At 34.5% G+C, this 13,381-nt stretch overlaps 1 protein-coding gene across 5 annotated transcripts in view; it reads right to left on the bottom strand.

Moving 5' to 3' along the window:
• LOC135222946 (inactive phospholipase C-like protein 2) overlaps positions 1-13,381 on the bottom strand; it is a 658,580-nt gene that overhangs the window by 626,108 nt on the left and 19,091 nt on the right. For 3 of the 5 annotated variants that reach the window (XM_064261392.1, XM_064261394.1, XM_064261395.1), the window contains exon 1: positions 3,521-3,629. The exons of 1 other annotated variant lie outside the window; for it this stretch is intronic. The gene's annotated coding sequence lies outside the window, so the exon portion shown is untranslated. Of the gene's footprint in view, positions 1-3,514; positions 3,630-13,381 lie in introns of those variants that run through there. One more of the 5 variants, XM_064261393.1, reaches the window with a different exon arrangement.

Here is a 13,381-nt window from a genome sequence, read left to right as displayed (position 1 = left end):
TATATCTTTATGATATTTTATATATATATATATATATATATATATATATATATATATATGTATATATATTTATATATACTCCTATGTATCTAGTATATATATATCAAGATAATTTATATAATATTATAAAAATATATATATAATATTATATATTATATATATATATATATATATATATATAAAGAGATGAAAGATGTACCAAAGGTAGGCCAAGATATCAAAGATAAAATACTAGTGTTTTTTTTCTTATGATCTGTTTACTTGGAGAAGTGAATCATAATAAGACATTGTATAGTGTGTAATTTGCAAGTTCCAAGGAGGAAAACTGGTAAGACAGGAAAGGTATGGCCCGGGGGGTGGGGGGAGGATTGGGTTAGAATCAAGAGAATTTTTCTGTTCAAGGAAACAGAAAGAGTAAAGAGCAATACACAGGGTTGGGTGGGTGTTGTTTGTGGTAGGTGGAGAGATGCGCTACTGGAAGAAGAATGTCTCTAGTGAAGTAGTAATGTTTGTGTGGCGGAGTCTCCCAAATACATGAATTTGGTAGCACCATTGCTACTGGCATTAGGCTGGGAAATCTCATGGCTGCTTCAGAAAGACACACTCAAACATGGTATAAATATATATATATAATATATATATATTTATATGTATATTATGGATATATCGAGTGTATATTTATATTATATTATATATATAATATATATAATATAACATATTATTATATAATATATTATATAATAGGATAGATCAGATAGATATAATATATGTGGCATATAATCTAATATATATCTATATATATATATATATATATATATATATATATATATATACTATATATAATACTATATATATTATATATATAATATATATATATATATATATATTTAAATACATGTTTGAGTGTGTCTTTCTCAAGCAGCCATGAATCCAGCCTAATCCAGGACAATGGTTGCTACCAAATTCATTCCTATTTGGAGATTTTCCGCCACACAACATTACTACATTACTACAGACAATTCTCTTCAGTAGCGCATCTCTCCACCTACACAAACAACACCACCAACCTCTGTATTGCTCTTACTCTTCTGTTTCCTTGAACAGAAAAATTCTCTTGATTCAATGCCTCTTCTAACCCAACTCCCCCCCCCCCCCCCCCCCCCCCATACCGCCATACCTTTCCTGTCTACCAGTCCTCTCTCCTTGAACTTGCAAATTACACACTTTACACGTGTCTATTATGATTCACTTCTCCAAGTAAACAGATCATTAAAGAAAAAAAAACACTAGTCCATCTTGACACATCTGCCTACCTTTGTACATCTTCATCTCTTTTTATACTTCCATACACTTGAAACAAATCTTACTTGATATTGCATGTATAATTCATCTTAAATGTTTTAACCTATCCTCTCCTCTACACAATCATCATATTCTCCTTGAAATTAAGATTCTCTCAGAATAGTTCCAAAAAGCATCTTTAATTCTCATTCCCGCAACATTACTCCAGATCTACCAATGATGCCAGTTTTTTCTAATTTCTAATCACATAAGACAAATACCATTTCTCATTCTCAATCCCAGTCAGGTGGAGATTTGGATTCAACCATAAACTTTCTCCTCCATCTCGCTTTTCCATTCTGGAACCACATGCACGAGTGCTCTATTTCCCATCGTCATACAGAGTGGAAAATGCGAGTGATGTTGGTCCAAGGGGCGGGGGGCCGGGAGGAGGGGCATATAATCCGTATTTTAAACGGCATTTCTCCCACTCAAGAGACACACAACCCTTCAGTACACCCATGTCTTTATATATTTCCTAGGGGATATCTAAAATGGTGTGAAGGTGTATGCATAGCATAGAAAAAATAAAAAATAACTTACAAAATGCTAACCTGCATGCACGGCAATGCCTACAATTGTGAATCTATTATGCTGTGCTTATCCCGATTGGTTTTCCCCTAACAATCCACCATCTTAGCGATGCAAAGGGGCCACTACAAGAAAATGAACTTGTTAAAAGATAGATGCGATTTAATTCATTAAAAGCACCAAACAGCATTCATTCCTGATTCTTAGCTATTTCAGTATGTGTGTGTGTATATTGAGATGTGTACATGCTCTTATAATATATATATATCAGTATATATATATATATATATATATATATATATATATATATATATATATATATATATATATATAAACATATATATATATATATATATATATATATATATATATATATATATATATATATATATATATATATGCTCTCTTATTCTCTTATTAGAAATACATAGCATTGGTGAGCAAATTGTAATAACTATCATAGAAACCTTCAAATAATGTCTGGGTTTCCTGTCTGGGTACAGAATACTTCTATGATGTGTTTGCAAGTTCACTTCTATGGGTTTATGGATGAACTTCTATGGGTGCCACATTTAAAGACTACTTTCATATACGTATAGACGTACATATATATATATATATAATATATATATATATATATATATATATATATATATATATATATATATATATATATATATATATATAATTTATATATATGTAATATATGTAAGTATATATATATATATATATATATATATATATATATATATATATATATATATATATATATATATATATATATATAATGCATGTGTTTAAACATTTACATATGAACCTTTACATAGCTGACAACAACAGAACCATCAATGAGGATTATTTCAATGAGTTTACAGGGAAATACATAGAATTAGCGCACTGATATATATAAACACATCACTATATAGTACATACATACATTATATACACATATATATGAAATGAATACTTGTACAGGTCAACTATGGGAACGTGAAAGAAGAACACGCCGGAGCCGAGAGCAAATGTTTGTGCATGAGTTCGTCCGGCGACGAGACAATCTCGACCTCTTACTATGCAATATCCACACGCCGTGAGACGAAAGATAAGGAGGGCGGTGACAACCACCAAAAACACGTTTGGTCCCATCGAACTACGACGGCGGTCGTTCCATTGTTTGTCCTTTGGAAATAAAAAGAAAAAAAGAAAAAAAAAAAAGCCACAGATGCCGTGTGCTTTAACCAACGACTCCATCCCTCCATCTCCTCCTCCTCCTCCTCCTCCCGCTCCTCGCGAACTGGCACCCACCACCCATCGGGTTCACATTCTTAAAACTCCTCGCCCTCACAATGTGAAAAATCGGACCTCCTCTCCTTGAGGCCTTCCCTCGACACTGGTCAATGGCCACGACACTGCCTCCTCACAGAGAAACGCAAACGACGATCCCAAGCATCACAGACGTGACGGGAACCTGCTTGCTAAGGCATGGCACTCTTTAAATCCCATGGTTTGCATGGCCTGTCATCACCGTATTTTCCTTCTTAGACTCTCTCCCTCCCCGACAGCGAGATCGAACACAATCTCGTCATTCACCACGACGACAAGAGACAATGAGGCCTGAGAGGGTCCCCCTGGGGCAACGTACTCTTACACAATCTTTCACGTATTTCGGCTCTCTTGGGTTGGCGAGGCGCACAACAGAGGCCGCGGTGCCATATCCGAGAGACGTGGTTACACCTCCACTGCTACTTCATAACTGATCCGGGCTAGGCGACCCCTCTCTCTCACTCACTCTCACTCTTTCTCTCTCTCTCTCTCTTACACCACTGCACTACTCTCTCTCTCTCTCTCTCTCTCTCTCTTCATGGCCTTACTCTCACTCTCTCTCTCTCTCTCACTCCCTGTCTCTCTTTCTCTTTATCGCCATGGCACTATTCTCTCTTTTCCAGTCAACATGGCACTCTTCTAACTTTCATTCTTCTCCTCCCGCTATGACACTACTCGTTCTTTCATACATACACACAGACACACCACTGCTCTCTCTTCTCTCTCTCTCTCTCTCTCTCTCTCTCTTTCTCCTTCCTCCTCCTCCTCCCTCCCCTCTCTCTCTCTCTCTCTCTCTCTCTCTCTAATAAATCCCTGCAGTTTGAACGTTCATAATGAGCTCTACTAAATCATATTAATGGGACTTATTCGCTGACCTAAAATTTGATTAACATTCTTTAATATTATTAGTAAACAGCTGTAAAGTTTAATGGGGGAAGATAACTTTTAAAGCAAAACAAACGTCAGACAAGTGTCTAAATGGCAGAGAAACGGTCAGCAAAGTTGCTAGACTGATTGACAGTCAATTATGAAGAAGTATTCCAAAGGAATTGACGATTAAAAGTTCGTCGTTCTAAAGGACGGAATGTAAATACACTTAGCAAGAGGTAAACGGGAGGGAGGCAATTGGTTGTGGATATGTCTTTGTGCAAAAATAATGAATGAAAGGATAAACTGATGAATATGGGAGGCGCGAAACATCCCTGATCATTACCTGGTTAAAGTGAGGGTGGAAATAGGTCGTTTGGGTTGAAAAGGAAGGGTTCAGAGAGTGTCATAAGTGAAAGCAGCAAGATAAAAAACAAACGAAGGGTATATACATCAAAAAGTATATTGTGTATAAGCTGTACTGTACGCTAATTTCAAGAACAGAAAGACGGACAGCAAGAAACGCTGGCTAGTACAGGCATTTGTGAAAACAGTAGTAGAGGTTATACATAGCGAGGTTTAGTGAGGGGATAAAAAGAATGTCTGAAGTGCAGTTGCTAGACGGAAAATTATGAAACTTGGAATAATAGAAAGAAAAATTCAATCAAGAAATGAATGAGTTAAAAAAAATATATAGCCATGAGTTTTAGCGGGCACTCAGGGAAGAGAAGAAACTACACAGAGGAGAAGTAAATACAAAGATAGGTCAATAACGTACCTTATTTAAGGATAAACAAATGTGGTCAAGTATTGTATGGAGAAAATGCAGTCCATGACGATTAAGTGAACATATGCAATGCAGTCCATGTCGATTAAATGAATCTATGCAATGCAATCCACGTCGATTAAAAGTGAATATAAGCAATCACTGAAAGTATAGGATATGAGATGGACATATCTGAATTATATCAAAGTGAAAGGAGTTGAGGGTGAACCATAAAATACTTGTGAAAATGACTGTAGAAAAATAAGGAAAACAATTAATATGTTGTAAAATTGGAATTGCACTAAAAGTTGATAAGATTACATAGGAGATTAAGGTAATATGGTAACAGTGCAAGTTAAGAGAATGTCCAGTGTCCGAACGATATAATTATGTCTGGCTAAGAGAAAAGTTGTCAAAGAACTAAACCTGACTGTGAATGGAAGAGTGTGGCATATAGACAAGTAACAATGGTCTGCATATCAAAACTAAGTGGGATGTTTTAGGAGTAAACAAAAAAATTATGATCAAAACTCAGTGGGATGTTTTGGGAGTAAACAAAAAAATAGCTATGATCAAATGGAGTGATGTTGTGGAGTTTTTAAACAAAAAAAATAGCTATGATCAAAATTTGAGTGGGAGTTTTGGGAGTAAACAAAAAATAGCTATGATCAAAATTGAGTGGGATGTTTTGGGAGTAAACAAAAAAATAGCTATGATCAAAATTGAGTGGAATGTTTTGGAAGTAAACAAAAAATAGCTATGATCAAAATTGAGTGGGATGTTTTGGGAGTAAACAAAAAATAGCTATGATCAAATTGAGATGGACTGTTTTGGAAGTAAACAAAAAATAGCTATGATCAATTTTGAGTGGAATGTGTCTTTTGGGAGTAAACAAAAAAAAAAAAAAATAGCTATGATCAACAATTGAGTGGGAAAAACATGTTTTGGGAGTAAACAAAAAATAGCTATGTCAAAAATTGAGGGAAAGGTTTTTGGGGGGAGTTAAAACAAAAAAATAAGTATGATCAAAAATTGTGGAATGTTTTGGGAGTAAACAAAAAAATAGCTATGATCAAAATTGAGTGGAAGTTTTGGGAGTAAACAAAAAATAGCTATGATCAAAATTGAGTGGGATGTTTTGGAAGTAAACAAAAAATAGCTATGATCAAAATTGAGTGGGATGTTTTGGGAGTAAACAAAAAATAAAAAGCTATGATCAAAAATTGAGTGGGGATGTTTGGGAAAGAAAACAAAAAAATAGCTAATGGAACAAAAATTGGAGGGAAAAATGTTTTGGGAGTAAAACAAAAAATAGGTTATGATCAAAATTGAGTGGGATGTTTTTGGAAGTAAACAAAAAATAGCTATGATCCACTCCCCCCCGTGGATGTTTGGAAGTAAAACTAAAAAATAGCTATGATCAAAACTGAGTGGGATGTTTTGGGAGTAAACAAAAGAAAATAGCTATGATCAAAACTCAGTGGGATTTTTTGGGAGTAAACAAAAAAAATAACTATGATAAAAACTCAGTGGGATTTTTTGGGAGTAAACAAAAATAAATAACTATGATAAAAACTCAGTGGGATTTTTTGGGAGTAAACAAAAAATAGCTATGATCAAAACTGAGTGGGATGTTTTGGGAGTAAACAAAAATACCTATATGTGGTACAAATGTTTCCAGAAGACGATATTACAGTAACCGTATAAGGATCTAAAAAATTATAATAATTTTGATAGAATCTAGCTTAAATACTTCGCAATATCTCACAATTCTGAGATAATATCGTGAGTAGTTATCTATCAGTTCAAACTATCAAGCGCAAAATTCCAAGGAAAATGATAGTAATGATATTTTGATCATAAGAGAGATAACCTAAAATATGCCATTACTGCACAAACAAAACTAACATTCTAGAAATTGTATTCACTAGAGTGATTTAGGCAAGATTATGTTTGCTTATTGCCTTTTCCTTAAAGAGTGTAAAACGCGTACAAATGGCTGACACCAGTATGCTTGCAGAATAATCAACCTTATATATATCATTCGAATTCATCAATACAGAAAACAGACTTTACTACAGAATCCCAGTACACGACTAGCGGAATGTAACATTACAAATATAATTCACATACGTAAAATATATCAAGGTACCTTTAATTTTTTTCACTCAGAAGACTATCAGTTCACTCATTAATGAGCATTTTATACCAAGAAATAAACTGGGTTCGTTGTTTACAAAACACTCTGTAAAAATTACACAGAAATTTACTGAAGAAATGGGACGATGAATAACCCAGACATTTGGAACAAAAAAAGAAAAAAAAATGGCAGCGAGACTCAAAAATGGCAGAGAGGCAAGAACCAGCGAATTCAGGTATTTTCATACGTAACAGATTCAGGTCCATAACATTACTTGGAGTGAATCCTTGCCGCTTTTAAGGAGCATATGTATGTACCAACGACATATTCTGGAACATGATGTTAATCAGCCACATAAACAACATGAGCTTAACAGTAGAAGCCACACATTGCTGACCAAATTTTCTGGAGGCCTAATCCGAAATAAGTGGCACATTTAAGTCGACCTCTTGGAATGAAGATAGAACTTTGGCCAAAGGCCCAGCGCTGTGACCGATGAGGTCATTCAGAGCTGAATGACCTCATAGGTCACAGCGATTGAAAGGCGTAACAGGAAGAAAAAGTAAAAGGAAATAAAAGAGGTAGCAGCTAGGGGCCGAAGGGACGCTGCAAAGAACCATAAGTCATGCCTACAGAGCACCGCATGAGGTGCACTGACGGCACTAGCCCTTACGGGGAATCAACGTATCTCCGATTATCTGAATTTTACGAATATGTTTGTTATCCAACTGTAATCAGCATATATATATATATATATATATATATATATATATATATATATATATATATATATATATATATATATATATATATATAATATATATATATATATATATATATATATAATATATATATATATATATATATATATATATATGATATATAATTTTATATATATATATATATATATATATATATATAGATATATACACACACCAGTTCCTCGCCTTACAATTCCACACCTTGCAATGAGGACTGTAGTATTATACAAAATACCCGGTTGTCCCTTTTTACTGCTTTATTACCTCTTACAATAACTATATACATATATATTTTATATATATAAAACTTGTCGAGATAAAGGGAAGAAGGGGAGAGGCTAGCAACTTCATCCCTAGAGATTAGCTGAGAAACCATAAAGCCTCTACCTTTCTTGGACCAAACCCTCCAAAGGAGAAACAGGCATATGGTGAATATATATATATATATATATATATATATATATATATATATATATATATATATATATATATATATAGTGTGCGTGTGTGTGTGTTTGTTTAAATTTCCAAGAAAAGGCACAATAGATGTAGGAATACAGCAGATGGTATTTCACATTCAAAGTAAACCTGATGAGAAACGAAGAAATGGGACAGCAAGCAGAGATCAAGAAAAATACGACGAACTAATATAAATATAAACTAAACAGTCCAGAATAAAAACCGGTCTTGCATAAGTTCACTACAATAAATCTTCCAGCACAGGTGTTCGCAAAGCAGCTGCTTATCGCGCACACCGAGGTTACGTTTTCACACCTTTGTATTCACAACCCTTTGACCATTTCCGCACGATCATAATTTTACGAGCATGTTGACGTGAAAGGCCAACGACCAATTCAACGTGAATCCGACAACAATCTTGAATCGAGGACATTTTTCCATCATCCTTTGCTTTCATGTGATAAATGCAAATATTTGAAACTAGAGGTACATTTCTAGGAAATATGTAGTGGCAATTGTATATGTGTATGTATGTATGTATGTAGTATGTATGTATGTATGTAGTAGTATATATATATATATATATATATATATATATATATATATATATATATATATATATATATATATATATCTATATATATATATATATCTATGAGAGATTTAACTGGAGTCAAGCAAGAGCCTTAATCCCATGTAATGACACAGTTAAGAGGTATATCACTGAATCTTGTTTCATCAAGTCAAATAATAGAAATGTTCTAAATTTAAGTCTTGGTTTATTTAAACTTGATGCCTTCATATGAAAAAAGTTGTAGATAAATATAAGCAACAAAATTAATATATTCAGTTTTTACATGTTTTGGACTGTACGGATACTTTGTAGTTTCTGTTAGGGTTAAATCTATGTTTAGGTTTGTGACCGTGTGATATCAGATAATCCTGGATTATCTCTTTAATTTTTACGCTTTTGACAATTAACCCTATGGCATTCTTGATCTTGTTGTTTACCTGATAACTTTCTTTCCAACTGTATTTCATTCGTTCCCTGACAATGTCTTAGTAAAGACGAAAGCGCTTGGATTTCTGACTATCATTTTCCTGTGGTATTCGCTTATTTAATGAAGTTACGTGCATCTACTGTGATTTTTTAGCTAGATATATATATATATATATATATATATATATATATATATATATATATATATATATATATATATATATATATATATATGAAAGAGATAAATAATTATATATAAATACATATGCATAATATATAAAATATATATATATATATATATATATATATATATATATATATATATATTTATATATACATGTATATATATATATATATATATATATATATATATATATATATATATATGTGTGTATATGTGTGTGTGTGTGTGTGTGTGTGTTATATGATATGTATATATATATATATATATATACATATATAATATATATATATATATATTATATATATATATATATACTATATATATATATACATCATACATACATATATATATATATATATATATATATATATATATATATATAATATATATATATATATACATACATGAACTTGTTCTCTGTTATCAACAAAGCATTCCTTATACTGACTAATAATACGCCATAAAACACCTCAATGTTCAATACGGATGGTTCGCTTTAACGGACATTCTTTTTGTATGGACAGCAGTCAGTATTACTAAGCCAATGCCTGACTTCTTCACCATTGTCTATTTCACATCATCCCAAAGTTTTCACAAAAACCTTACATAACGAAAATCTTACATTAAAAATCTTATATATCTCTAATCCCGTAGGGTGGTAGTGCAGTCAGTGCACCTTACGGCGTGCACTGTAGGCATTACTTTTTGCAGCATCCCCTCTGCCACTAGCTGCATCCCCTTTCATTTCATCTACTGCACCTCCGTTCATATTCTCTTTCCTCCATCTCACTTCCTATCCTTTCCTAACAATTGTTTCACAGTGCAACTGCGAAGTTTTCCTCCTGTCACAACTTTAATGCCTTTTTACTCTCAATTTCCCTTCAAGTTATGAATTACTCCATAGGTCACAACAGTCGGCCTTTGGCCTAAATTGTATTGTCCATTCTATGTATCAGCTCTTTCGATGTTTTAGATACAAGTGTTTGCTGAGAAGTAGTTAGTGTGTTTTGGTTATATGTTCCGTTCAATTTAGACAAACGCAAGCTAAGAATGCCCTCTAGTCAGGCTCATCCAAAAACGTACCTAGCATATGGGACAGGAACAGGAGATCGACGCCAATATTTCAAACTGTGCAGCATGACTGGAAACCAGACAGGTACACTACTAGACTAATAAAAGGAATAGCTATGATGACCAAACTCCAGGATCATGAGCTATAATTTAGTTCATTTCCTCCTGTAGACTGAAATACCATTTTAGTGACTGGCCTCTTCCTCTTGGTAGCGTTCAACTGTGAACAGTTTTAGTTTTCCCAGTTATCTCAAATTTACTGTTATATATGCGACCTAAACACAGTGAAACGTTCATTTCTAAACGTTTCTGAAGCCAACTCAAATTGCTCATCCCAACGCAGCCCCGAAAACACCAATATTCTTTTCCTTGTTCGAAAGGCCACTCCGTTGCATTTGTTATCATAAAAATAAATGTTTTTTATCAGTCATGGTACGGCTATAGTTCCAGTCCATAAAACAATGCTTTCATATATATCTCATGACCCAAGAATCCCAATGGCAGGATCCAGAAAACTGCGTCATCAACCATTCAAGAAGTAAACTTTTAGGAATCTATCCAACTCTTAGTTCTCTGGAATGATGGTTGACCTGACCACTGTCATTCCTTCGAAAATATCTTTATTTTCTATGAGCCTGCGAAGCTTAATTGTAAATTATCGCTATAAGTAGACAGTGATTCTCTACTAATGTCGATCTGTATACTTCCATGTTTTCAATTGTGGATATTTCTCGTCAATTTCAAGAAAAATGGAGTTTCTTTGCCAAGCAAGAAGAATGCAATGTCTCCGCATGAGCGCATTTCATATTGTTCAAACAGCCTCTCAAGAGAGTCCAGGAAACCTTGCAGCATCTTACGTCATTTACCATCGAAATGAGTCGCACAAGTAACTCCACACGTACTGTAAGGCCATCCAAACAATCTCATAGCAAGCACTGGAATACTTTTAATATTTTCCGCATGTAATCTGTAAGGTGTTTTTACTTTGCACGGAACCAGTGGTTATTCAGCAACGGGACCAACGGCTTTACGTGACTTCCGAACAACGTCGAGAGTGTACTTCTATCACCAGAAATACACATCTCTGATCCCTCAATGGAATGCCCGAGAATCGAACTCGCGGCCACCAAGATGGCAGGCCAAGATCAAACCAACCACGCCACTGAGGTGCTTAAACAGTACATAAAGATTCTAAAAAGGGGTTATTCACACGGGAAAAAGATTGTGTAATTTCTTTGTTATAATAACAAGGATAACATAAATTAGCAATAACCATAATCAGGTAACAAATCAAGAAGAGACAGTGATGCTCTTAGTAAAATCTGAACTGCGAGATTAAATGTAAACTAGAACTACCAAAAAAAAAAAAAAAATTTTGTTAATTGAGGAAAATTCTTCCTAATGAATATCCAATATTAAGTCGAATATCCAAAATCAAGGTCAACTTTCACGACACCAACAGAATAGCAGACATCTCGTGAACTCGTTACGTAGCAACGCTGGCTTATCAGGTTTTGACGTCAGCATCTAAATATTCGATGCAAAGTATTATCAACACTGTTTCCGCAGAAGGCATCAAATACTTAGCGTTGGAACACAACGCATTCGCATCTTTCACTTACGCAAAGTAAAATAAATCTGAAAAATAAGGTCATCACTCCAAATTTACAAAATGCTATCAAAACTGGGTTACCGGACTGAATTAATTTTAAAATCTAAGAATCACCACAGTTTAGTCAGCAATTTGGACTTCGATGACATTATCGTGACATTATCGCCTAACAAGGTTCTACGAGTGTCATCACACACCTACAGGGGCATCAAACTTAATAAACAAAGGGGGGGGCCCTATCAGGAGAGAGAGGAGGAAAGGGAGGAGGGAGGGAGAGAAAGGATTCAGTTCAGCCTTTGGGGAACTTAGGGGGACCATTATCGCTAAAAACAAGGTTTCTAAGAGTTTGTTCATCCAAGGAAACCTACCGGCATCAAAAACAATTAAATTTTTTTTTACAAAGGGCCTATTCAGGAGGAGAGGAGAGGGAGGAGAGAAGAGAGGGAGGGAAGAGGGGGGGAGGGGAAGGAGGAAGAGAGGAGAGAAGTTTTCAGGGTCCAGGCAACGGGACTTAGGTGGGGGGGACATTTATTTCGCCTAAAAACAAAAGTTTACTACGGAGTTGCCATCACAGAACCTTTTACAGTAATCAAAAAAAACATAAAAAAAATTACAAGCCTATCAGGGGAGGAAGGGGGGAGAAGGAAGGAAGAGAAGAGGAGGATCGAGGAGGAAGAAGAGAGAGAGAGAGAGAGAGAGAGAGAGTTCAGTCAGCAATTTGGACTTAGATGACATTATCGCCTAACAAGGTTCTACGAGTGTCATCACAGACCTACAGCATCAACATTAATACAAGCCTATCAGAGAGAGAGAGAGAGAGAGAGAGAGAGAGAGAGAGGAGAGAGAGAGAGAGAGAGATTCGAATATCACCAAACATCCTAACATGAAATTTCGTTCAAAATGACTAAAGTGTCTTTCATTATCGAATCCGCCTCAAAATTTGAAAACTGATAAAAATTCCATATCATTTATTCATTTATCATCCTCAGAAAACCTAAAATACACTGACGTGGAGTACGAGAATTTCTTTGTGATTAAGGTACTGGCTTAAGTTTATTGGACATCACAGACCTGCACATTCTTTTCGTTAAAAATTGAGTTAACGACACAAAACTCTCAGCATGAATATGAATGAAAATTCACGGAAAACAGACCACAGGTGAAGTTGTAAACATTGAATATACGGCTATGTTGCACTTCTAAGTGGACACTTGATCGAAGTTCCAGGCAAGACAACATCGTATGTCCCAGGAGCGAAAGTTCAAATGTTTTAGATATGACCTGTGTTGATACACGTCGTTAACCTATCCAAAGATCAAGGTAAAA

The sequence above is a fragment of the Macrobrachium nipponense genome, chromosome 8, assembly GCF_015104395.2.
Source record: "Macrobrachium nipponense isolate FS-2020 chromosome 8, ASM1510439v2, whole genome shotgun sequence".
NCBI lineage: Eukaryota > Metazoa > Arthropoda > Malacostraca > Decapoda > Palaemonidae > Macrobrachium > Macrobrachium nipponense.
Note: the sequence above shows the minus strand (reverse complement) of the source record. Positions and strands in the feature narration are given on the sequence as shown.